The sequence below is a fragment of the Pristiophorus japonicus genome, chromosome 16 (assembly GCF_044704955.1).
Source record: "Pristiophorus japonicus isolate sPriJap1 chromosome 16, sPriJap1.hap1, whole genome shotgun sequence".
In the NCBI taxonomy this organism is placed as follows: domain Eukaryota; kingdom Metazoa; phylum Chordata; class Chondrichthyes; family Pristiophoridae; genus Pristiophorus; species Pristiophorus japonicus.
This window is the reverse complement of record NC_091992.1, coordinates 23,098,621-23,126,025: the sequence shown is the minus strand read 5'-3', so window position 1 is coordinate 23,126,025 and position 27,405 is coordinate 23,098,621. Positions and strand designations below refer to the sequence as shown.

The window sequence follows — 27,405 nt, the reverse complement described above, 5'->3', positions numbered from 1 at the left end:
CTGATTGAATGGCAGAGCAGGCTCGAGGAGTCAAATGGCCTACTCCTGCTCCTATTTCTTATGATATGTTAAATTCATCTGGTTACAATCTGCATTATTTCTTATTTTTAAAGTAACAATTTCTGTTCTCCTCTGTGATCCATTGACCAGAGTCACCACTATGAATTTTTTTTAATGTATTTATTTGTTTATGCGAGGTGGGCATCTCTGGCAAAGCCAGCATTTATTGCCCATCCCTAATTGTCCTTAAGAAGGTGGTGGTAAGCTGCCTTTTCAGAGAGCAGTTAAAAGTCAACCACATTGCTCTGGGTCTGGAGTCACATATAGGCCAGACCGGGTAAGGGCAGCAGATTTACTTCCCTGAAGAACATAAGTGAACCAGACAGTTCTTTTACGAAAACCCAGTAGTTTCATGGTCACTGTTACTAATACTAGCTTTTTATTCCAGATTTATCAAATTAACTCTCTCAGCTGCCATGATGGGATTTGAACTCACATCTATGGATCATTCATCCAGGCCTTTGGATTACTAGCCCTGTAACATAACCACTATGCTACCGTAAATGGGAAAGGACTTGTTCGAGATCATTCCATTCTGCTATTCAACAATACTGATTACATTTTAATAGTAAAATTGATAGATTTAAGCAGCGATGGTACTGTTTAGTTGGGGGCGTTACATGGCATTGGGATACTTCCTAAAGTTTTAAATGTTCTTCAAGCTGAGAGACATCAGTGCTGGGAAATAGAACTCTTCCCATTTCAGGCACCTAATGTCAGTATCAAGTATGTCAATGGTAATAACACAGCCAGGTGCAGAGTTAGAACATAAGAATTAGGAGCAGGAGTAGGCCATACGGCCCCTCGAGCCTGCTCCTCCATTCAATAAGATCACGGCTGATATTCAACCTCAACTCCACTTTCCCGCTCGATCTCCATATCCCTGGAATCGCCGAGAGTCCAAAAATCTATCGATCTCAGCCTTGAATATACGATTCAGCACCAACAGCCCTTTAGAGCAGAGAATCAAAAGATTCACAACCCTCTGTGAAGAAATTCCTTCTCATCTCAGTCTTAAATGGCCAATCCCTTATCTTGAGACTGCCCCCTAGTTCTAGGCTCTCCAGCCAGCAGAATCAGATGTTTCAACTCGAGAATAGAGGCACAATCTACTCAATCTCTCCTCAATAGGACAATCTTCTCATCCCATGGATCAATTTATGAACTTTTGTTGCACCATCTCTAAGGCATGTATGTCCTTCCTCAGATAAGGAGACCAAAACTGTGCACAGTACTCCAGGTATGGAGTCACCAAAGCCCTGTACATATGTAGCAAGACTTCCTTACTCTTGTACTCCGACGCCCATGTAATAAGGGCCAACATGTAATTTGCCTTCCGAATTGCTTGCTGTTCCTGCACGCTAACTTTGTGTTTCTGTACGACGACACCTAAATCTCTCTGAACACCAACATTTAATAGTTTCGCACCATTTAAAAAATATTCTGTCTTTCTATTCTTTGCAGGCTTTGTGTCATCCTCACAGCTTACTTTTCCACCTAGCTTTGTATTGCCAGCAAATGATCCCTTCATCTAAATCATTAATATAGATTGTAAATAGCTGAGGCCCCACTAGTTACAGCCTGCCAACTGGAAAATTACCCATTTATCCCTAATCTCTGTTTTCTGCCCGATAAACAATCCCCTACACATGCTTATGTATCATCTGCAATCCCATGAGCCCTCATCTTGTGGAACAAACTTTAATTGGCACCTTATCGAATGCCTTTTGGAAATCCAAATATATTGCATCTACTGGCTTCCCTTTATCTACCCTGCTGGTTACACCCTTAAAAAAGCTCTAATAAATTTGTTAAACATGATTTCACTTTCAGAGAACCATGTTGACTCTGCCTATTCATATTATGATTTGCTAAGTGTCCTTTTACCACCTCCTTAATAATGGATTCCAGCATTTTCCTAATGACTCACATCAGGCTAACTGGCCTGTACTTCCCGGTTTTCTCTCTCCCTCCTTTCTTGAATAGCGGGGTTATATTTGATACCTTCCAATCCACTGGGACCATTCTGGAGCTTCTTTTACTCCAACAACCCACCCAAAACCTAAATTCTTTTCCATTTCTCCACACAATTTATCCTGTGACTTCTCTGTGCTAGATCAACAGCTTTGCACCACAGGATCATGCCCATCAGGATTTGGATGGAATCATTTTACACAGCATGCTTACAGCAAGATAAATAGTTGAAAAAAGAAGTATGTGAAAGGTTATGGAGAAAGGACAGGGGAATGGAATAAACAGATAGCTCTTTCGGAGAGCTGGCACACGCACCATCAGTCAAGTGGCCATATTGTGCCCTCGAAAATTCATCGTACACTGGTGGTGTGTTTGAGTAAAGTTCATGGGCCCGAATTTTCCCACGAGTTGCACCGTTTTTTTTTGGTGTAACTTGATTTTTCTAGTGTATCTTTTTAGTTGCAAATATGGCCATTTAATTTGCGCCAGTGTAAGTGAGTTAGTTAGGTTTTTTGTTAGGTCAGGTTTTTTTTTTCAAAAGGGGGCGTTCCCAGCCACTTACACCATTTATGCCAATTTGGCCAGAAAAAAGTTGTACTAAACTAACTTAGGGCAGTGTATGTGTCCACTTTTGTCTGCACAGAAAGACCTTACTTACAGTTAAGGAATCGGCGCAAGTAACTACATTTAAAGCACCACCAAGCACCAAACAACACACAAAAAGTAATAAGCAATTAATTAATAAAATAGAAGGAACCCTGCCCCCTAAAGCACCAAGACCAAAGTAATAAGCAATCAATAAATAACAAAAAAATAGAAGGAACCCTGCACCTAAAGCATCAAAATCAATCAGTAAATAATAAAAAATAGAAGTTCTACCTTAGGGAACACAGCGGGCCGGCGATGAAGGAGCTCATTCAGCCAGGGCTAGGGACGGCACGCTTCAGCCCCTCCCACACATCCTGCAGCGCTAGTGCAAATGTCCCTGCACTGTTTTCAGCACCGGGACCTGGATCCGTCCCCAATCCATTGGGCCACGCTGTGCCACGACGGAGGAGAGGCTGGGAGCGGCCAAAATACGGAGGGGTTTTTTCGGCGCGCTTGGAGGCAGGCAAAAGCAGCGCAGCTCGAGTGAGGGCACCAGAAAAAGAGGTTAGGGAAATTTGGGACCATTATCTGGGCTGCGTTACTTGTAGAAACTGCAATTAAAAAAGAAACAGTGGAAATAAACAGGTCAGTCAGCATCTGAAAAGAGGATAGATTAAAGGGCCTAAATTGACCTTTTGCGCCAGGCCCGTTAGCACCTCTGGCAGGCCTTAACAGGGCGATAAGTGATTTGCTCCCGGGGGCAGTTGGCGGAAGCGACACGGCCGAAATTGCCCTCGGGATGCTGCGGGCAAAAGTGGCTTTGCGCCACGCCCCATCGTTGCCACCCCAGGCAGCGGCGCACACGGCAATGATATAAAAAAACCCCAGATAAATCAAATGCGCCCCAAACCCAGCGAGGGGCAATTTCACCCTCCAACTGTTCAGGTGGGAACCTTTAACCCATGTTTTCCCTCCCACATGCCAACAGAATTGCTGTGCATCGACATTTAGTATTTTCATTTCAGATTTTCAGTAATGGTGATTTTTTTTCTGAAATATGAATATGAGCATTCTTCTAAATTATTATTTAATAAATAGGTACGGTTTTTATCAATAAACAGATTCCCTACTCCACTTTCTCACTTTGAGTAACCAGTTGATCTCTCTGTACTTAGGAGTGTTCAAGAATGTTATATAAAAGATTTGTGGGATTTTGTATGTCATTTTCAGTAAAGCCCAGCAGCTGCCCAGGGCATGTTCCTCTTGGCGTAAAGCGGTATTGTATTAAGCACTGTACAGAACAGAAATGTTAAATTGTTGTATTGACATATTTACTGGGGTGGAATTCATCAACCTGCTCAACCATTCCTTCGTCACCACCTTGGATGCGTTTGGTCCCAACAAAACCCTTCAGGTCATTCCCCGGTATGGTCCCCATCTTTGTTCCCTGAAGTCTAAAGGGGTACAGACACAGTTGGTTTGACCATCCATCATCCGATCTGCCTGGATCAAGTGCGATCAGTCCTCATGGACCTCTGGGAAAAAAGAAAATCCACTACTGCAGAATCACCCTGGAGAGCAAAGATAACCCCTGGTTTCTTTTCTCCACTACCAACTGTGTCCTTAAACATGTCTCTTCTGCCGACTCCACCCTCACCTCCGATAAGTGCAAGGAGCTAAGAGACTTTGGTCTTCAAGATAAAGACCATCCATTCAGCTGCCTCTACTACCTCCCTCCCATTTCTACACCAAACCAAACCTTCCCCAAGGCTCACCCCTGCCCTGAACTCATATCCTGGTCTAATTTTCTCCTAATGCCCTCTCCAAGTTCATCTCACCCTCGAGACCCTAATTCTTGCTCCTTTGACCCCCATTCCAACTTCACTGCTGACCACCGAACTTGCCTTCCTGATTCCATGCTTGTGGACATTGTAAATGGGTCCTTCTCTTCGGGTACTATCCCCTGCCTTTCAAAAATGCCATCAGCAGCCACCTCCTCAAAAAAAAATCACCTTCGACCCTTCTGACTTTAAAACGACCGTCCCATCTCCAATCACTCTCCAAAGAGGCTAAATGTGTTGTTGCATCCCAAATCCAATTCCACTTCCTAAACTTCAGCTCATCCAAAGCTCTGAAGCCCACATCCTAGTCATTGGGGCCTGGTGGAGGAAACTATTGACATAAAAGGATTGGGGTGGGGCAGATCACAGATGAAAATCTACAAGATGCATAGCAGCAACTCACCAAGGCTTCTTTGGCAGCACCTCCCAAATCCACGACCTCTACCACCTAGAAGGACATGGGCAGCAGGCGCATGGGAACACCATCACCTCCACATTCCCCTCCAAGTCACACACCATCCTGACTTGAGAGTATATCGCCGTTCCTTCATCGTCGCTGGGTCAGAATCCAGGAACTCCCTCCCTAACAGCAATGTGGGAGTACCTTTACCACACAGATTACAGCGGTTCAAGGCAGCTGCTCACCTTCTTCTCAAGGACAATTATGGATGGGCAATAAATGCTAGCCTTGCCAGCGATGCCCACATCCCAGGAACAAATTTTTTTTTATTTTTTTAAATGGGTCAGGAACCACTAACGTTGGACATTTTTATTTCTCTTTTAACTCCTTTTCACAATACTAACTAACAAGCACACACATACAACCCCGTGTCTCATAAACTTGTTAGCAAGCCAAAAATGCTGATGGAAATAATAAGCATGTAACTTTTTTTTGAGAACGGAGGTAAATATAGCCCGGTCTATAAAGATGCTCATCATGATAACATTGCCTGTGTAGATTGCACAGAAAAATGGAGGCTGAATATTCAGGCAACAGTGTTGCCATTAACTAAAATTGCTCCCACCAGGAGGGCACATTTCCAATTTTTCATATCAATACACAAGCATTGCTACAAATGATTTTTAAATGATGGCGTAAAACATAACAGTAAGTTTTAAAAATTAAACATCAAATGGCTGTTCCAAATGCTTGTTTCACAGAATGCCATCAGCTTTATATCAGCAATTCCCCAAAGCAGGAGCTCTCAACTGCAGTCTGTTCATTGAAAAAAAAGTACAAAGACACAGGCAGAGGTACTTTCTCCATGCACGGTGATTTCTCCTCCATGCAGCTTCGTTGTTCAAAGAGAGTTGGCTGACCTCAAAGAAAAAGAAAGAGAGAGATACGCTCAATATTTTTCTTTACATTTCTTTAGCTAGTCTCAGGCAGCAGTTAGATGGGAATACTTTGATTGCTCCCTTGTGTAGGAGTGGTTTCAACTTTCAATGCTGAAAATTCTAGCCATATTTTGCAGAGAGGAATGGGGAGGACATTGCTGCTAGGAAATAAATCAACTTTCGATTTTATAACAAGGTTGTATTTCCATTTCCCACACGCTGTTCAGATGAGCTGCGAGGCCAGAGTCATTTTCCTGAATTAGTGCCCATGTCTATGGGGAAAATATGGCTTGTGGTCTAAACTCACATTTCTTAGCAACTTAAAAAGGATGGGAATCTCCCTGTAGAATTTATTTATGGCTCTACAAGTACAAGAACTGCCCTTGTACCATTAACCAGTCTATTAGAGAAAGGCCAAACAAACCAATGGGACACGTGACTAAAGGTATAACTTTCTTTTTAAAAATGACACACCATAAGCATATCTGGATTTTAAATAAGCCACAGTGTAAGCTGTGGCTCAGTGGGTAGCACACTCGCTTCGGAGTCAGAAAGTTGTGGGTTCATAACTCCAGCAAATTGAACACATAAAACTCGGCTGACATTCCAGTGCAGTGCTGAGGGAGTGCTGCACTGTTGGGGATGCCAGCTTTCGGATGAGACGTAAAAAAAACAAGTAAAAGATGCCATGAAACTATTTCGAAGAACAGGGGAGTTATCCCTGATGTCCTGGCCAATATTTATCCCTCAATCAACATCACTAAAACTGATTATCTGGTCATTATCACATTGCTGTTTGTGAGAGTTTGCTGTGGGCAAATTGGCTGCCACGTTTCCTATATTACAACAGTGACTACACTCCAAAAGTACTTCATTGGCTGTAAAGAGCCTTGAGATTTCCGGTGGTCGTGAAAGACGCTATATAAATGCAAGTCTTTCTTTATCAGGCCCAATTAGGAAGAAATTGGATTTTCCCAAACTGTGCGCAACATTACTCCTCAAAACTGATGGGGACAGATCGGTCAATAGGTGGACAACAGCAATGAAGCAATTAATTAGGCCAAATGCAGCAGAAAATAAGTGTTCATAGACGATTTGAATATTCCAAAAATATGAATAATTGAGACGATATACATTAATAATTGCAAATGATCGAATGCAACAAACAGGTAATATATTTCAAATTCATTGGCCATTTCAGTACGAGGAGGCACTACTGGATTCTAATTGATGATAGTCAGCTATAAATGCCAGACTTGTACTGATGAAGTATTGTACTACATGCATCAGTGTCAGAACATAAAAGGCAATACAAGACCAAAAGAACAAGGTTACTGTCAGTAAAGTACAGGCCCAAAATGTTCACGTTATTTTCCAGCTCTAGAATGACTAATTGCCGTTCTTCTACCAGAAGAGGCGTATCCCGATAGGTACAGCTATTTACTGTTGAAATATCAATTAGAAGTGTACCATTAAATATCAATGCTATAATATATATTGTTAAAACAAATTGCTCTGCATTCACCACAGGATACAATTCTGTAATATCCTTCTCTCAGTAATATGATGGTGCAATCCTTCAGAGATTATGCCACAGAGTTACAATATCTTATTGGGAGTCACACCACTCTGGCTGCAGTGGATCACTGCACATGCTATGTATTGTCAATCCACAATTATTAGGTATGTTCAAATTGCATGCAAATATATAAAATCATAAAAACACAGTTGCAAACTCTCCTGTTCACTCAGCTGGTTCAGGCAGTGGCTAGCTAAGTTATGCAGACCATAACATTGCTAGCCTGGTTCAACCAGCAGTCTGTGCTGAGATAACAGACAGGGTTAGACAGGATAGATGCAGGGAGGATGTTTCCTCTGGCTGAGGGGGTGTAGAACCAGGGGTCTCAGAATAAGGGGTCGGCCATTTAGGACTGAGATGAGGAGAAACTTCTTCACTCAGAGGGTGGTGAATCTTTGGAATTCTCTACCCCAGAGGGCTGTGGAGGCTCAGTCGTTGAGTATATTCAAGACAGAGATCGATAGATTTTTCAATATTAAGGGAATCAAGGGATATGGCGATAGGGCAGGAAAGTAGAGTTGAAGAAGAAGATCAGCCACGATTTCATTGAATGGTGGAGCAGGCTCAAGGGGCCAAACGGCCTACTCCTAATTCTTACATTCTTATCTCAGTGGATTGGTGGCAGGGCACTATAATTGACCTCAGTTCCCGGTGTTAGGAAGGGAAAAAAATGTGGCCACAATTACCACTCCTGATCCCTTTCAAAGGTTTGTTTGTATAGAGGTCAGGCGAGGGAATGCTAGGCTGTGACGACATCTTATGGTCAGATTGTCTGCCAACACACGAGGAATGGACAATAATTTGCAGTTACCGACGAGACTCCTTCCAGAGTCCTGCGGGAGCCTCACCCAACACCGAAACCAGCGGATCGACAGGGACATGGAGCAGTTACCATTTTAACTCAACTATCTCTTTCCCGCTGATCAGGAAGAATTAAAAATCGCCCCTTCAGCATTCATGTGACATTTACAAATCGCTTTGCAAACCATGTTTGCTGAAGCCCTAGTTTCAGTCACAGCCTTATAATTCTCCCTGCTCACTTCTATTCCCTACCACAGAATGCTGCCCAACATATTGGGATAGTTGATAACTTCCAATCAAACCTTGCATTTTAAACGTCTAGTACACCATTTTTCATTCGCATCTTTACATAAATCTAATTATGTAAAAATAAAACTGCTTTGCAGCAGAATTTTATTACTCTGTCTCTTATCTGTTCTATGGGCCATCTATTAATGAGACTGTCCCAGCATCTGCAAGAGAGAAAGGCTTACAGGATTAACATGCTATTTAAAATTCAATACATATAAAAATCATTCAAGTTGAACAACAATCAGCCCGAGCATCTCCAGCATGTGACATATAAACATAAAAGCCAGACCTTGAAATACAAAACTATAATGGTGCCCCAAGATTAAAAAGAAAATGTTTTTTTTTTAAATGCTCCAGTTGAGTCCTGCATCATTAAGACAACCATAAAACATTCATTAGCCGACAGGATTAAAAGGCTATGTTTTTAATACATTCACAACTGTGCTGGGAGACGGATTTCAGATATTTCAAAAGAGTTACACATCAGCAAACAACTATTTTCTCGTGGCATATTATTATAGATTTGTTGCCATAGAGATAAATTAACGCGTGCTTCGCCATGGGCCATTGTACAGCAACAGTGCACAAAAGCAATGAAGAATCCAAAACAAACATGTGCAAACTTTGGAGGTGGATGGCGACATTTTGCAGGGAAAAAAAAAATCAAACTGGTTAGGCTTTTATTGATCCACCTCTAATCTTACTGCGTTTTGTGTATTTTCTCCACCTCTTGCAACATTTAGATGATTTTACTTCTGAGCAGACTACATATATGGAGATACAAAGCTAATCACTGTACTCATTGGGTCAATAGATCCTATTATCCCCAACAGTGCTCGGCATACATAGAATGCATTGTAAGGAGGCATCATTCTTCCCCTGTAGTGCGAGTGTGTTTTTAACAGTATGTGGTAAATAACTGTCAGATATTGCATAAATTGGCATAAAGGATTATTGCCTCTGCTTGGACCATCTCAGAATTATATTACTCATCTCTTCCCCCAATTCCATTCTGTAATGTATTTGCTTCATGGATTCTTTCTTAAGAATTCATAGCAACACATTGCTATTAAGAACTAGTTGGTTCATTAACAAAGGTTTAGCAATCACACTACACATTACCAGTTCATCCACTAGGCTCACAACATTGTCGTGGATGACCTAGACCCAACTGACGGTGGTTTTATTGAGTCTTGTGAATCTCACGTGACTGGCTAAGCCACTCACAATGCAACGGTTCTACAACTATTTTGTTGCAAGACAATAATCAAGTGCCTCCTGATTAAAGGGGGGCACACTCCAAAAAAATTTCTTTGCGTTTCTTTTTTGAGGGCACCAACACGCAAATTATACAAGTGCCAACTGGCTAAAAGGTGGTGGTGGGGGGGTGGGGGGGACACTAACACCGACACAATAAACAAATTAAACTTTCGACAAAAAACATCAAATTAAAATTTGGTTGCCGGGGGTGACGATGCACTCCAGTCCCTCCGGCGCCCACCTCTCATGGAAGGCCACGAGCGTACCGGTGGACACCGCATGCTTCATCCCCAGGGACACCCTGGCTCGGATGTAACCGCGGAAGAGAGGCAGGCAGTCGGGTTGAACAACCCCCTCGACCGCCCACTGCCTGGACCGGCTGATGGCCCCCTTGGCCATGCCCAGGAGCAGTCCTACGAGGAGGCCTTCTGACCTGCCCGCTCGCCTCAGGAGTGTGGGACTGAAGTGCAACCAGAATTTGAGGAGCAGCCCCTTTAAATAATGGAATAGGGGCTGCAACCTCGCACATTCCATAAAAACATGGAACACGAACTCTTCCAGACCACAGAAATAGCAGGCGGCCTGGGAGCCCGTGAACATAAGAATAAGAACATAAGAACATAAAAATTAGGAACAGGAGTGGCCATCTAGCCCCTCGAGCCTGCTCCGCCATTCAACAAGATCATGGCTGGTCTGGCCGTGGACTCAGCTCCACTTACCCGCCCGCTCCCCATAACCCTTAATTCCCTTATTGGTTAAAAATCTATCTATCTGTGATTTGAATACAGTCAATGAGCTAGCCTCAACTGCTTCCTTGGGCAGAGAATTCCACAGATTCACAATCCTCTGGGAGAAGAAATTCCTTCTCAACTCGGTTTTAAATTGGCTCCCCCGTATATTGAGGCTGTGCCCCCTAGTTCTAGTCTCCCCGACCAGTGGAAACAACTTCTCTGCCTCTATCTTGTCTATCCCTTTCATTATTTTAAATGTTTCTATAAGATCACCCCTCATCCTTCTGAACTCCAACGAGTAAAGACCCAGTCTACTCAATCTATCATCATAAGGTAACCCCCTCATCTCCGGAATCAGCCTAGTGAATCGTCTCTGTACCCCCTCCAAAGCTAGTATATCCTTCCTCAAGTAAGGTGACCGAAACTGCACGCAGTACTCCAGGTGTGGCCTCACCAATACCCTATACATTTGCAGCAGGACCTTCCTGCTTTTGTACTCCATCCCTCTTGCAATGAAGGCCAACATTCCATTCACCTTCCTGATTGCCTGCTGCACCTGCAAACTAACTTTTTGGGATTCATACACAAGGACCCCCAGGTCCCTCTGCACCGCAGCATGTTGTAATTTCTCCCCATTCAAATAATATTCCCTTTTACTGTTTTTTTTCCAAGGTGGATGACCTCACATTTTCCGACATTGTATTCCATCTGCCAAACCTTAGCCCATTCGCTTAACCTATCTAAATCTCTTTGCAGCATCTCTGTGTCCTCTACACAACCCGCTTTCCCACTAATCTTTGTGCCATCTGCAAATGTTGTTACACTACACTCTGTCCCCTCTTCCAGGTCATCTATGTATATTGTAAACTGTTGTGGTCCCAGCACCGATCCCTGTGGCACACCATTAACCACCGATTTCCAACCCGAAAAGGACCCATTTATCCCGGCTCTCTGCTTTCTGTTCGCCAGCCAATTCTCGATCCATGCTAATACATTTCCTCTGACTCCGCGTACCTTTATCTTCTGAAGTAACCTTTTGTGTGGCACCTTATCGAATGCCCTTTGGAAATCTAAATACACCACATCCATCGGTACACCTCTATCCACCATGCTCGTTATATCCTCAAAGAATTCAAGTAAATTAGTTAAACGTGATTTCCCCTTCATGAATCCATGTTGCGTCTGGTTGATTGCACTATTCCTATCTAGATGTCCCGCTATTTCTTCCTTAATGATAGCTTCAAGCATTTTCCCCACTACAGATGTTAAACTAACCGGCCTATAGTTACCTGCCTTTTGTCTGCCCCCTTTTTTAAACAGAGGGGTTACATTAGCTGCTTTCCAATCCGATGGTACCTCACCAGAGTCGAGAGAATTTTGGTAGATTATAACGAATGCATCTGTTATAACTTCCGCCATCTCTTTTAATACCCTGGGATGCATTTCATCAGGACCAGGGGACTTGTCTATCTTGAGTCCCATTAGCTTGTCCAGCACTACCCCCCTAGTGATAGTGATTATCTCAAGGTCCTCCCTTCCCACATTCCCTTGACCAGCAATTTTTGGCATGGTTTTTGTGTCTTCCACCGTGAAGACCGAAGCAAAATAATTGTTTAAGGTCTCAGCTATTTCCACATTTCCCATTATTAAATCCCCCTTCTCATCTTCTAAGGTACCAACATTTACTTTAGTCACTCTTTTCCGTTTTATATATCGGTAAAAGCTTTTACTATCTGTTTTTATGTTTTGCGCAAGTTTACTTTCGTAATCTATCTTTCCTTTCTTTATTGCTTTCTTAGTCATTCTTTGCTGTCGTTTAAAATTTTCCCAATCTTCTAGTTTCCCACGAACCTTGGCAACCTGAAACGCATTGGTTTTTAATTTGATACTCTCCTTTATTTCCTTGGTTATCCATAGCTGGTTATCCCTTCTCTTACCGCCCTTCTTTTTCACTGGAATATATTTTTGTTGAGCACTATGAAAGAGCTCCTTAAAAGTCCTCCACTGTTCCTCAATTGTGTCACCGTTTAGTCTGTGTTTCCAGTCTACTTTAGCCAACTCTGTTCCTCATCCCACTGTAGTCCCCTTTGTTTAAGGATAGTACGCTCGTTTGAGACACTACTTCCTCACTCAATTTTAAAACTTATTGCACGGGACTGTTCCGTGCACCACCCTTCAGGCCAAGTCCCCAATTAATAGAGGGAGGACTCCTGCGTAGAGTGCATCACCTCTACAAACCTGTGAGCATACATTACACATTTCAACGTGGCACTGTTTCTTCTATCGGTTTCAGTGCAAAAAGAAAATCTTTTTTAATGAAAAGTTCCATCTCTGTTCGTTTCATACTTAGTCAAATCTTTGGGTGAACTAGGAAGACAAATATATTTGTCATGTGTATAACAAATTAACAAAACTCATTAAATTGCATCAAGTAAAGCATTAAATGTGAAAGTAAGTTCAATAGAAAAAGTTTAGACTAGTCTCTTAAGATTACATTGCTTTGTATTATGAATGCAGCAAGTCCAGTTTTACACAGTGGTCCAATAAAATGGAGCACCAATCAATAGCAGAGTCAAGTCACGAGTTTACGTCTGCAATACCCCTCCCCTTCCCCACACACAATGCTGTGGAGGAAATGATGTTTTCCATAAGAACATAAGAAATAGGAGCAGGAGTAGGCCACTTGGCCCCTCGAGCCTGCGCCACCATTTAATAAGATCATGGCTGATCTGATCATGGACTCAGCTCCACTTCCCTGCCCGCTCCCCATAACTCCTTATTCCCTTATCGCTCAAAAATCTGTATCTCCGCCTTAAATATATTCAATGACCCAGCCTCCACAGCTCTCTGGGGCAGAGAATTCCAGAGACTTACAACCCTCAGAAGAAATTCCTCCTCGTCTCAGTTTTAAAAGGGCGGCCCCCTATTCTGAGACTCTGTTCTTTAGTTTTAGCTTTCTCTATGTGAAAATATACTCTCTGCATCCACCTTGCCGAGCCCCCTCATGATCTTGTATGTTTCGATAAGATCACATCTCATTCTTCTGAACTCCAATGAGTATAGGCTCAACCTATCTTCATAAGTCAACCCCCTCATCTCTGGAATCAATCGAGTGAACCTTCTCTGAACAGCCTCCAATGCAAGTATATCTTTCCTTAAATACGAAAACCAAAACTAAGTACTCCAGGTGTGGCCTCACAAATACCCTGTACAGTTGTAGCAGGACTTCTCTGCTTTTATACTCTATCCCACTTGCCTTCCTGATTACTTGCTGTACCTGCATACTAACTTTTTGTGTTTCATGCACAAGGACCCCCAGGTCCCTCTGTACTGCAGCACTATGCAATTTTTCTCCATTTAAATTATAATTTGCTTTTCTATTTTCTCTGCCAAAGTGGATAACCTCACATTTTCCCACATTATACTCCATCTGCCAAATTTTTGCCCATTCACTTAGCCTGTCTATATCCCTTTGCAGATTTTGTGTGTCCTCCTCACAATTTTCTTTCCCACCCATCTTTGTATCATCAGCAAACTTGGCTACATTACACTTGGTCCCTTCATCCAAGTCATTAATATAAATTGTAAATAGTTGAGGCCCCAGCACTGATCCCTGCAGCATCCCACTAGTTACTGTTTGCCAACCAGAAAATGACTCATTTATCCCGACTCTGTTTTCTGTTAGTTAGCCAATCCTCTATCCATGCTAATATATTACCCCAACCCCGTGAACTTTTATCTTGTGCAGTAACCTTATCGAATGCCTTCTGGAAATCCAATTACACCACATCCACTGGTTCCCCCTTATCTACCCTGCTCGTTACATCCTCAAATAACTCCAGCAAATTTGTCAAACATGATTTCCCTTTCATAAAACCATGCTGACTCTGCTTGATTGAATTATGCTTTTCTAAATGTCCCGCTACTGCTTCCTTAGTAATGGAATCCCAATGACAGATGTTAGGCTAACTGGTCTATAGTTTTGTGCTTTTTGTCTGCCTTTTTTAAAAAAATAGAGGCGTTACATTTGCGGTTTTCCAAACCACTGGGACCGCCCCAGAATCCAGGGAATTTTGGTAGATTACAACCAATGCATCCACTATCTCTGCAGCCACTTCTCTTAAGACCCTAGGATGTAAGCCATCAGGTCCAGAGGACTTGTTTGCCTTTAGTCCGATTATTTTATTGAGTACTACTTCTTTGGTGATAGTGATTGTATTAAGTTCCTCCCTTCCTTAAGGTCCCTTGATTATCGACTATTTGGATGTTTTTAGTGTCTTCTACTGTGAAGACCGATACAAAATATTTGTTCAACGTCTCTGCCATTTCCCTGTCCTCCATTATTAATTCCACAGTCTCATCCTCTAGGGGACCAACATTTACTTTAGCCACTCTTTTCCTTCTTATGTACCTGTAGAAACTCTTACTATCCACTTCTGAAATACTCTGACGAAGGGTCATCGACCTGAAACGTTAACGGTTTCTCTCTCCACAGATGCTGCCTGACCTGCTGAGTAATCCCAGCATTTTCTGTTTTCTGAAATACTCAAATTATGCTTCCAGCATACTTGTGCATGTATTAAACCAAGACCTTTTAATCTTTTAGGCACAGGAAGAGAAGGATTATTTGAAGAGGAGGCATCAGCATCTCAAAATGGCCAATTGAGAGGACTATTGCAGGGAAGATCTGGGAGTGGATTGCCTGTCCAGGTGTTCTCAAAGCCACATTGCTACATGAGCAGGAAGATCAGAGAACAGGGAGAACAATATAATGGAATTCTATTATCCATCATGATGGAGGTCAGCTCTCCTCCATTCCCGCCAGGGAAAACTATTTGGTGGTCCACAAGCATGGGAATGAAAGCAAACAAAAGAAACATTTGTGGGTTTACAATGAGTCTCGAGCCTTTGGTGGATAATTTAGATGGTGCACAATAGGAGCATGGATAATTGCCGGTGGAATCTCCAATAAAGCCTCGAGTTTTACTTCCAAATATACTGAATATGTGAAATGACTATTGCCATAATACTTTTACGAGGCTTTACTGAATAATCACAATTATATTGCTGAAAGGAAAACCACCACACAGGAATTCAGCAAACACAAAACCCACTTTAAAAAAAAGTTAACAAAAAGCAAAATACTGCAGATGCTGGAAATCAGAACTAAAATCACTCAGCAGGTCTGGTACCATCTCTGACTAGAGGAAGGTAGGGTTAACGTTTCAGGTCTTGTGTTTTGCAATTCCACCTACTTTGATCACTAATTCACCGACATGATGCTGCATGAAGTGTAGATAATCCATTCCCCCTCTTGAATTCTGCCAAATGATTTTCTAACATAAAAGCAAATCAAGAAATTCTTACAATGCTAAAATAAAATAGTGCAGAGCCATTTGCACGTTTAGTGGAGCAGGATTGATATTTACTCTTCATTATGGCGAGTGTTTGGTATTGACTTTGTGGATACCAGGCAGGTGTGCATTTCTGGCAATGATTTGCCTCTTATTCATGATTTAATGTCCAATCAGTGACCAGTAGGAAATGTTTAGAGATCGCTAGCAAGGAAATGGCTGGAAACAGAAATTGCAGCTCTGGTGCTAAGCAACCATATAATTCATTTAAGAAAACAAAGAGATTATACCATCTAAAAAAAAACACATAAAAACGATCAGAGTTGTAAATAATTCATACTCTTTAAAGTTAGTGTTTAGTTCAGTTCAGTACATTTGATGCAATCTTGGGAGTCTGACTGAATGTAAAAATATGATTAGCCTTCTTCTCAAGAGCCAGACAGCTTTGGAAGGGATATGCCATCAACACGAGACTTGAATATGATCGATAATTTCCTTTACATTCTGCTTCGTGCTGTTGGTAATGTTGCAGAAAATAAAGCTGATCTCTAGAGCAGCAAAGAATAATCGAGACTGATTTACACGTCAACTGTCGCAACATTGCAAAACAGATCCAATAGAGTTGTAGCTTTAAAAACATAAGAGGGAAAGCCAGTTAATGAAGAGAAGTCTAGATAAAAGAAAATGGGATATAGCAGAGCGAAAGAGACTGGCAAATGAATAATTGAGAGAAAGAAGATAATTGTACAAACTAACATCAAGCAAAATAAATAAACTTGGGAGAAAAGCATAGTGATAGGAAGATAAAAATTTTTCTTCAAATTTTTAAGTTGTGAACACACAACAAGCTCCTGATTTTTAATGTTGATGTTTCGAAAGGAAATACTTCATAACACTGTCAAACCCACATAAAAATCACCATTTCAAAGTCATTAGTCTTCCTCAGTTCATGTAAAAATGGTGCAATTTTAACGAAACTGTTGTTTTACAGTTCATATATTGTGCACCCTCGGGCATCAGATTAATGCTTCAAATTTTACTTTAAAATCTTAATTCAGTTGCTCTTTGTCGAAATATCAGCTCAATACCTCATTATTCACTGGAGTCGAAGTGAAGTTGTCTTACTAAAAGCATGTATTTTCAAAATACATCTGACTTTGTGTAACGAGATACTTTATAGATAATTCTCGAGTGTACACTAACAGTCATTATGAAACCAGAAACCAGCTCAGAGACATAAGAGGTGCACTGAATGAAGGAGGTACAATCGTAACAAAACCTTCTGGGAATGTGACAACTTGGAACAGAAATAGGCAAAATAAGATTCTTCACAGCTCCCAACAGCATGATTAAAAGCAAAATGCTTTACGCAACAACGTAATGAAATCTATTGACATTTAAAGTGAGCAGCGAGACATTCACGGGATATGATATGCAAAACACACAACACTGCACAGAAAGAGCATTAAACAATGGTTGGCTGGTCTCATATCTGTAAAGAGCAACACTGCAGATTTGCTTCGCACCAAAATCCAAGCTGATGCCTGCAGATGGAAATCTTTGTACGGGACAGTGTGTTTTATGAAGCTCAAATTATAATGAGAAGGAGCACTGGAGTACCACAAAGGAAAAATGGCACAGGTTGCCCTCACCCAATCTCTGCTGAACTGCCAGGGACAGAAGCTAGACCATTGCTCATGCATGTCCTGGCAGCCAGTTACAGAGTAGGAATGGAACAGGTCATCCATCTGTGATCACACACACAGAGTTCATGGGTAGTCTTGAGTCAGAAGCAGGAGTGTGACGTTTAGCTGTGAAACTGGGCTGTGCCTTTCACACCTCTAAGTAAACCCAAATAATGGCAGCTACTTTCAAACTGCGAAGAAGAAATCAGAAGAAAGGTGTAGTTGCTTGGAAATGTTAACCTCCGGATGAGCCATCGGCTCTCTTTCTCTCTTTTTTTGTTGGATTGTGTCACAAATGTGAAACCGTGTATTGCTTGGTGTGCCAGACATGTGCTACACGTGAAGCATTAAATATACAACAAAAATCTCGGCCGGAGTTTTATCTTGGAGGTGGGTAGGGAGCAGCGAGCCTGGAATGCTGATAGGACACCTGGGAGAACGGGTTTCTCTCGGGGCCCTGCAGAATCTAACGGCAGGGCCCGATTCAATTTTTTTAAATTTATGTTTCCCGTCTGCAGCCAGTCAGATTGAGAGGCTGGCTGGCTGGCAGGTAGGCCTGGGGAGCAGCGAGAAGGAAGGCCAGGAGCGTCAGGGGGTCAGAGATCAGAGGTCTCGGCTGGGGGTGGGGGGGGGGGGGCGGTGGGAAGAGGGGAAGGGTGGTTGGCGAGACAAGAACGCTGGATCCATCAGGTAAGTGGAAAGGTACGAGAGACCCGGCCACCAGGCGTTAAATTTAAAATGGAGCTTCAAAATGAGGCACTCAGTCTCATTTTAATATTTAAAGTGCCACCCCAACTTCTGGGGAGCAGATGAACTGCCCCGACCCCCACACCCACCGTCCCATCCCATCTCCGTTAAAACCGAAAGTGGGCAGGTTTCAGATTGTTAGCACCTTAACCTCCCACCCCACCCCAAACCTGTTTGAGGTTAAAATGCCCCCCTTGTGTCCAGCAGGCGTCTGTCACACTCCAGAGGCCACAGTGCTGCCGATGCGAAACAATAGCACTATAGAAGTTTACAGCACAGGAGGGCGCCATTCGGCCCATTGTTTCCGTGCTGGTTCTTTACGAGAGCAATCCACAACAAATATCAGTGCCTTGCTCTCTACCCATAGCCTTTTATCCTTCTCTGATTCAGATATGTATCTACTTTACCCTTGAGATACAATGGTTTCTGCCTCGACCACTTCCCTGTGGAGCATGCCATGCTCCAACAACTCTCGGAATAAAGAAATTCCTCCTCACTTCCCATGACAATTTTAAATTGGTAACTACTCCTGTAAACTTCTATGGTTCTAGTCTCATGTTACCAAAATTGGGTAAAAGAAATACATTTGTTTTGTTGTGTCTACAAGGCATAAAGACAATGTACAAACGGTTTCTTCAAGAAACTATAGGATAAAATCACCGATCATACGTTCCCAGCAGGGAGCGCATATAAAGGGAGCTAGGTCGCTGTATCTGCACTGTGGCCCTAGTTTTGGAAATGTAGGATAAGTGAATTGACTCTTGTACGACCCTAGTGAAAGCAACTTTCGACAATCCAGGTGTCTCTCCTCGGTTTTGTCCATGTTTGAGAACCTCTCAGCCACTCATCCCAAGGCCAGCAAAACCTGTCCCTATATTATCGGTCATGCATGACATGCAGACTGAAAAAGAGAGGAAGATACCCGGTTCCCTGTGGATTTGGGCAAGAACCTCATTATTATAATAAATCCAGTATCGCTATGAAAGGCTTTTGTAATTGTTTAACCCTTTTGAGATTGACTCCTCAGTGTCAATCATCATCTTTTCAGTGATTTGCAAATTAATTAGTTGAGAAGCTACATTGGCCAACATCAGTTCTTGCATGTTGAGAAATCAGGATATTATTAAGTTATAGATATTTTTTGTGGGAATGTTAAAACTACAATTTTAAGCATCAATGAAAGGTCTGATTTTAGTAGTTTAATTGGGAGTGAGTTATTGGACATCCATTGTCACTTTTTCATTGAAACATTGCTCTGTCCTTCAGGGAAGGACAATCCTCATAAGGTCCTCAGATACCTTGCACATGCTGAAGTGTGAACTTGGTTTCAGGATGGAGATCGATATGTTCTGGCAGCTGTATAGGTCTCACCTGTAACACCAGACTTGAGTGACCGAGTGCCATTCCTGATCGATTAATCTTTATAGTACCAAAAACCACATTAGAATTGCTATACAGGTGCAGCGTCGAGAATCCAGAGTTCCGGAATCCGGAATGTTCCAGAATCTGGACCGATCCGTGGCAGGGTCGCCAGGAATCCGTAAAATGTTCCGGAATCCGGCGACCCTGCCGACCTCGGGCCTCGCCTCGCCGCGCTCCACCACTGCTGCCCTTACCTTGGGAGCTCCTCGCCGGCCCGCCCAAACACCTCCTTCGTGGGGCCGGCCCACCCGACGATGACATCCTTGCTGGAGCCGGATGGCCCGAACAGCTCTTCAGCGGGAATCACCCTCCCTTTCTGACTTTCTGAAATCTGGAAATACCCGAACCTGGGCTCAGGTATTTCCAGATTCGTGACGTCAGAAAACAAATCGAAAGTCCGGAAAAGCCCGGAATCCGGAACGGCCTCAGGTCCCGAGGGTTCTGGATTTTAGGCGCTGCACCTGTATTATAGTTGAAAGAAAGACATGGGGCTGGATTTTAGGCTCTTACGTTTTTGGGGTGATATTGGTGACGGGGCGAGAAAGTTAGCGGCTGGAAATAGTTTGCACCTCAGTAGGTAAGTTTGGGCTTCTGGGCCCTGCATCGGGGGCATGTTAAGCGAGGCGTTGTACACCTCTCTTGGCGCTAGGAGGGGAAGGTTTCAAGCTAAAGAGCTGGCCCAGGAGCACTCAGAGACATCTGGGGGGGGGGGGGGCGGGAAACCCAAAACAAACCCACAAAAACATTCCCAAAACGTTGCCCGCACCACCACAACACAAATCGCTTAAAAAAAAATGAAAGAAAAAGCAATCACACTTACCTTAGGAGCCCATAACTCACCTCTTCACCGACAGGATGGTCGGGCCACCATGATTTCCCAGGGGGCCATTGCGAGGTGCGCTTCCAGGCGAACTGGGTCAGGCAAGAGCTCAAACTCGCGCCAGTGTCGCAACCAGGGGCGTTGCAGACCTGCGCAGCTCTTCGGGGCAGTGCTGCTCCGCACCGCCGCAAAATCCGACACGAGGATCGCTGTGGGGCGCTGGAGGCTGACCGTCCGGCCAAAATACCTCATCATCATCATCATAGGCAGTCCCGCGAAATCAAGGAAGACTTGCTTTTACTCTCAAAGTGAGTTCTCAGGTGACTGTATAGTCCAATACAGGAATTACAGTCTCTGTCACAGGTGGGACAGACAGTCGCTGAAGGAAAAGGTGGATGGGGTGTCTGGTTTGCCGCACACTCCTTCCGCCGCCTGCGCTTGTTTTTTGCAAGCTCTCGGTGACGAGATTCGAGGTGCTCAGCGCCCTCCCCGGATGCTCTTCCTCCACTTAGGGCAGTCTTTGGCAATAACCACACTCGACCAGCTCCGTTGGGCGGGCCCGACACAAGACTCCCAAAGCAAGCACTCTACTCGGAACTGCTACACGGCAAGCGACCCCCAGGTGGGCAGAGGAAACATTTCAAGGACACCCTCAAAGCCTCCTTGATAAAGTGCAACATCCCCATCGACAACTGGGAATCCCTGGCCAAAGACCACCCTAAGAGAAGACCTCATCACCGCCCTTGCTAGTGCTCCAGGGTGAAAAAGAACGCAGAAGACCGGAAAATCCAGCCCCTGGATTTATATAGCGCCTTTCACGACCACCAGACGTCTCAAAGCGCTTTACAGCCAATGAAGTACTTTTGGAGTGTAGCCACTGTTGTAATGTAGGAAAGTAATGTAATGTAATGTAATGTAATGCAAGAATAAATAAATATTGAGAGAAACTTCAAGGTTAAACTTTCTATATGCTAACAGTTAGCAAAAGTGGCACAATTTTTCATCATGACACTATTTGAGTAGTTTCAAACAGGGCATCTTTCAAATCACTCAAAAATATGGAGATTGGATACCCCAGAATTGAACAAAAGTGTGTCTTGCGGAAGGAAATGACTGATCAAGTACAGCTAAATCCAAATGAGCACACAACTATTTTATGATTAGGATTATACCTGGGATTTCTATAAACTGCGGATAAAAATAACCAATTCGTACAAGCCTTTGTTTAAAATCATTCATTCGCTTAATGTTAACCAGACCACAGAAAATTCTTTCTGCACAAGAATTTAAGAAAAGCATCTGGATTTCAAAATGGGTCATTTCTAGCTTAAAATTTGATATTGAATTTACTAAATCCAATGCCGTCAGCATTAAAAAGAACAAAAATGTTACACTTCAATTGAAACTTCATATTTAAATGATATAGTTAAAACAGGAATTCTACATAAATATGAAATGGTTTGCTGCATTAGAATTCTGTGCTGGGGTCAGATGTGAATTTATGAGGAGTCAGCTGTATTAACATTCAAATCATGCCTGCTCTGACTGTACTAACTCACACATGGTTAAATGGAACACAGATTTGCACCACTTGTATTTTTTCCATGTCATGCAAGAACTGTGGGTTTTACTTTATATGGTCCACATTCTGATGATTGCACAGTTTCAGCTAAAGGAAACATCGAAGGGACGTGTGTATTAGGATAATTATACTGTCTTTTCCATTGCTGGTAAAATGGTTCTACTCCATCAGCAGTGATTTAGAACAGTGGAACCATGCATTATTACTAGTGTTATGTATATAATGACTCAAAATACTTGTTACTGTAAACTCACTCAGGTGTAAACCTGGTCCACTTTATTCACGCCCAAAGTGACTACAAGCACTTATATACCAGGGCCCGTACACATGCACCTACAGCCCGATGACCTCCGACAGTGGCGCCCCCTGGTGTCTAGTGACCCAAGCATCAATACATGACAATTAGGAATTCTAGTTTTTAAACTCAATACATCCTCTTTACCAACCAATTATCTGGCGCAGGATGTAGCAGAAACTAGGGCTCTGCATTAAATATTTCTCATTAAAAGTTAATGTCCTGGCTGTTAATACTCTTATTAAAAAATATAAATCTTGGGTTACAAAGTGCGAGTTTACTTTTAAAATATTCATAAATGAATGGTCATGTGGTACAACAATACCTTTCCAATTGGATGATATTGGGCCCCCTGTCTTTTGATTCTGTCTTTTACCGCTGCGATGAGCTTTTGCAACTTTTGGCCCATCAAGTCGATGATGCAACTTGAACAACCTATATCCTGGCAATTGATCACCAGCTTACATTGGTAGCCGGCATTGGATGCGGTAACCTGAACTATGCCACCCTTCTATTTGAAAGCCTGGCTAGGCACACATGCAAGGTAGGTGCCTCATGAGGGAAATAGGAGAAGAATTGTTGATGTTCCAATATATCCAATGTTGTAATTGAAAACTTAGAAAGGAGTGCTTTCATACTGGAGAACTTATAGGCAGTTGAAAAGTTCCTGGCCTGTTCATAATCTGCTCAAAGCTCATCACGTTGGTTGTAAAGAAGCATTTGTCCAGCAGTAGATGCTATATCGGCTTTTGATGCAACCTTTTACAGCATGTTTTGAGGGAGGATGGGGTGGGATTGTGAAGCAACAAGTATGATTAATTCCCTCACCTGGTTAGCATCACATGACTCTGGGCCACAACCCTGCCCCCATTTGAAATCTTGGCAAAATATCTTGCAAGATATTCATCAGATGGCAAAATCTCTAAACTACTGTCCACATGAAGCCATGATGTACGCAATGTTGTGGATAATCACAACTATCTACATTTAAAATCTTAGGTCTGTGTTCCTTTTCTGATAAAGTACAGCTGAATCCAAATGAACACACAACTAATTTAGGATTAAGATTATGCGTGGGTCAGGAGTTATATTAACGACAGATGGAAATAGCCAATTTGAAAATCTTTACACGAGAGCCTATTTAACATTTTCCATCATAAATCCTTGTGTCCACATTTATAAAAGGAACTGCCTAGGTCAGTTTATGCTGCAATTACATATTCCAGCCAGTGGTGACATTATACTCTCTCAGCTGCTCATTTCCCAGCCCCTCAGTCTAAACTGCACAGAAACTCCTATGCTCCACCTAGCTCTACTTATCTGCTTGCCAAATTGTCATATATTTTGCTATTTAATTATAATGTAATATCAAAATATCATAATACTGAGGACAGAATGTGTGACTTTAGAATGGGTCTGAATTATATCTGCATGCTCTGATCCAATTATCCTCCAGCTTCTAAACCTGAAGGCCATACCTGGTTTTGACGTTCTATGCGCAATGTAATAGGAGATTATATTAAAAATAATTGTGTGTACACAAATATGTTCTGCACAAAAGCTTCACTTCCTGTTGTCACAATTTGTGTTCATGTTTTTTGAAGTCAATATTGAACATTAAAAATGCCTAATCAGTTATAATGTGAATTAGAAACACCACCTCTTCCACATTCCTCTCTGGCTTGGAAACACTTTGCTGCTCCTTCATTGCATCTGGGTCAGGATCCTGGAATTCCCCAACACCATCACTACAAAGATTGCAGTGGTACAAGAAGAGGGCCCATCATCACCTTCTCATGGCAACTATGGAGGACAAATAATTGCAGCCTGGTCAGCATCACCCACATCCCAGGAACAAATAAAAATGTTTTTTTTTTAAATCCTTTTGTAAGCAGGTGTATGTGCAACCATTCATCATCATAGGCAGTCCCTTGAAATCGAGGAAGACTTGCTTCCACTCTAAAAGTGAGTTCTCAGGTGACTGAAGAGTCCAATACGGGAACCACAGTCTCTGTCACAGGCGGGACAGACAGTCATTGAAGGAAAGGACGGGTGGGGAGTCTGGTTTGCCGCACGCTCCTTCCGCTGCCTGCGCTTGCTTTTTGCATGCTCTCGGTGATGAGACTCGAGGTGCTCAGCGCCCTCCCAGATGCTCTCCCTCTACTTAGGGCAGTCTCTGGCTGGGGACTGCCAGGTGTCGGTGTGGATGCCGCATTAGTGAGAGTAGTTCCACTGTATCGCTGTATCCTCTGACACACCATCGGAGATCAAGTAGTATTAAATCCTTATTTGTGGGGGCAGCCAATTTCATAAGCCAGCAACTTGACACTTGAAGGTACTCCTTAAATTAGACTTTACTTGTGATTTTCTTCACTTATAATTGTATCTCTCAATTCGGCACAAAGGGTGTAGGTTCAGATCCTAGGGTTTCAGACACTCAGATCTGACAGCTTCAATTTCTTTACTCTCAAGTTGTGCTACGAGAGCCAGCTCCTCAGAGAGAATCAGCTGAGAGAAGACAGGCCAGTGATGTGAGCGATAATGAGAGAAAGGTAAAGATGAACAAGTAGAATTGAAAGATGCCTTGATTAGAAAATTTGAAACAAATCATTGGCACCGGATAACCCAAAGTGAAAACTGGAGTGGAGAAACAAGTATTACAGCCTGTTACAGCCTCCAACTATATCCACAGGGCTACAAAAATAAATGCCTAAATAGCAAAGTGTTGAGTATTTTTAATGCTCATCAACCACTGCTGGGCAACGACTTTCATTTGTCAAATGGGAATACGGGATAAACCTGGTTTACACAAAAGTGAGGAGAGGACTTCTGCGCAAATATTTTCCTTTATGAACGTGCATTTTCTTCGTCAATTTGATCAACCACGTTGACCCTTATTTGTCGAGCCAGTGTAACACCGCTGACTATTAAATGAAGAAAAATGATTCCCTCTTTACCCATAAAACAAAATTCCAATGTAACACAAAGCAACAAAACCACCTGATATTTCAAAAGGTACAAGCTGAACACTCCATTTCCATTGCTCTGGTGAGGCTGTGGACTATTTTACTCACTGGATAAAAATAGCTTCAGATTCTTCAACGTATGCTCTCCTATAAAAATCATTAGAGGAAAAGAGGGAGTTGCTGCTCGGGACTAATGATCCTTTGGAAAGAGATTAAGACACTTGAACCTCTGTTTCCAATACCCTGCAAACCTGTTGCCAACAATTGATATTTTTCACCACATTGGGGAATTTTGTTACTGGTTTTAAATTATACATGTAATCATTCCCTTTGGAGGAGGCATGTTGCAGTTGGATAAAAAAAATGTCCTTGAAGAGGTAAGGAAGAAAAGAAATGTGTGATCCAAAACGTAACAAAAACGACCAAAGACTAAGATAAAACACACAAAAGCCTTTTTTTTTAAAAAGCACTTTTGAATCAGTTAACTTTGAAAATGGCTATTAATTAAATAAATCTCATCTTCAGTAGCAATAACAATGTGCATTTATCAATAAGGTTTCATATAAATTTGCCTCGAGAGTTAGTATAGATTCTTTTGCTGTGACAACGGGGATGCTGAATAGTTGAAATATTCGCCAGGCAAATTATATCGTGCTGCAAAGAAAGAGAAAATTGTCATTCTCCAATACTCAAAAATGTAAAACTACTCATGCATACAGACAGCTGGTACAAACCTTCTACAGCAAATACACATGGCCCTTGTTAATAGTCTAATGGTTTTGAAATTTCATTGATAAGGAACAGCATTCAGCAAATTGCTTTTAAGCTTTTACACTAAAAAGTATTACTGTGTTGCCGAGCATCAAATAAATGTTGAAATACAGTACTTTTAATTAGTGGCACTTTAGATATTCAGCAAACCGTGTAATAATTGTAGAAATTCCATCATGGTACAGACAGAAGAACTCATAAATCTGGTTCATCAAAAAGAAAATATCTTCTCAACACGACAGCCTTTCTTCAATTGTATTAAAATAAGATAGAGTCCAACAATGTAAATTTGGTACGTGTTGAACTTTAAAAGCCAATTGAAATGGAATGTTATTATAAAAATGATTCACTATTTTGTCGGGTTGGTCCAATTAGCATAAAATGGATCTTCCAAAAAGAACCATTAGAAACACAAAACACAGTCTGTGAGGCTCTGCAAAAGGGACATCATTTATTTTGCTTAATAATTATTACAATGGCACAGCTTTATTCAGAAAGAAAATGTGAATTCACCAAAGATTTTCTGTGTCTTTATAGGTCCCCAATTCAACCTCATCATGTTGACCATCAGAACTATAGAGAACATGAGGATGGTACGGCACAGCGAATGTGTGAAACTAGGCTTTTGCCCTCCAAGACTTGGATTTGAATGCAGACTAAACCCATGGGGGTCAAAGTCCAACCCGAATGTTGCAATATCCCCCTTATATTTATCATACTGGTTCCAAGCTCATCTTTGTGGAGACTATGCTGAAAGTGTGAAGTGATTTTCCAGAGTGCTTCTTGCACCAGTGTCAGAGGGACCTCCTCAGTCACAGAATAATTTTAACTGTGTAAAATGGGCACCAATCAATCGGCTGCCCTTCACATGCCTTGCGAGTTTCTGCTTTCCATTGAAGTTAATCGGGTACGGGTTACAACAGGCAGCCAATCTGATATCACCCACTTCACACTGATCGCCAAAGTTAAAATTACACCCATCCTCCCTTGCTCGTTCATTTCTGTAATATTCCACCTAGCAACAATACTGAGCTTACTTTGCTGGTCAATGTATTAAATCAGCATTTGAAAGTATTTATGTTTGTGTTATTACAGAAGGAAAAGAATAGGAAATGAAAAAAGTACACTTTTATTAGGGAACAAAATCAAGCAACAAATGCAAAATCTTAGTTAATAAACCATAAGAATTGTATTCTATTGTAAAGGAAATACCAGCGACTCCTTCAATAGCTGCCTAGTCATGGGATAAACATTAACCAATGCAAATTTTCCCATTTAATTAATTGATCTTGCAATTTAC

General features: G+C 42.1%; 1 long non-coding RNA gene across 2 annotated transcripts in view; it reads left to right on the top strand.

Moving 5' to 3' along the window:
• The window catches only part of LOC139226993 (uncharacterized), a 53,110-nt gene extending 25,978 nt beyond the window's left edge, over nucleotides 1-27,132 (top strand). The window contains exons 3-4 of one of the 2 annotated variants that reach the window (XR_011587347.1): nucleotides 15,070-15,674; nucleotides 26,643-27,132. This is a non-coding gene — a long non-coding RNA (uncharacterized lncRNA). Of the gene's footprint in view, nucleotides 1-448; nucleotides 2,823-15,069; nucleotides 15,675-26,642 lie in introns of those variants that run through there. The other variant, XR_011587348.1, reaches the window with a different exon arrangement.
• The last annotated feature ends 273 nt before the right edge of the window (nucleotides 27,133-27,405 follow it).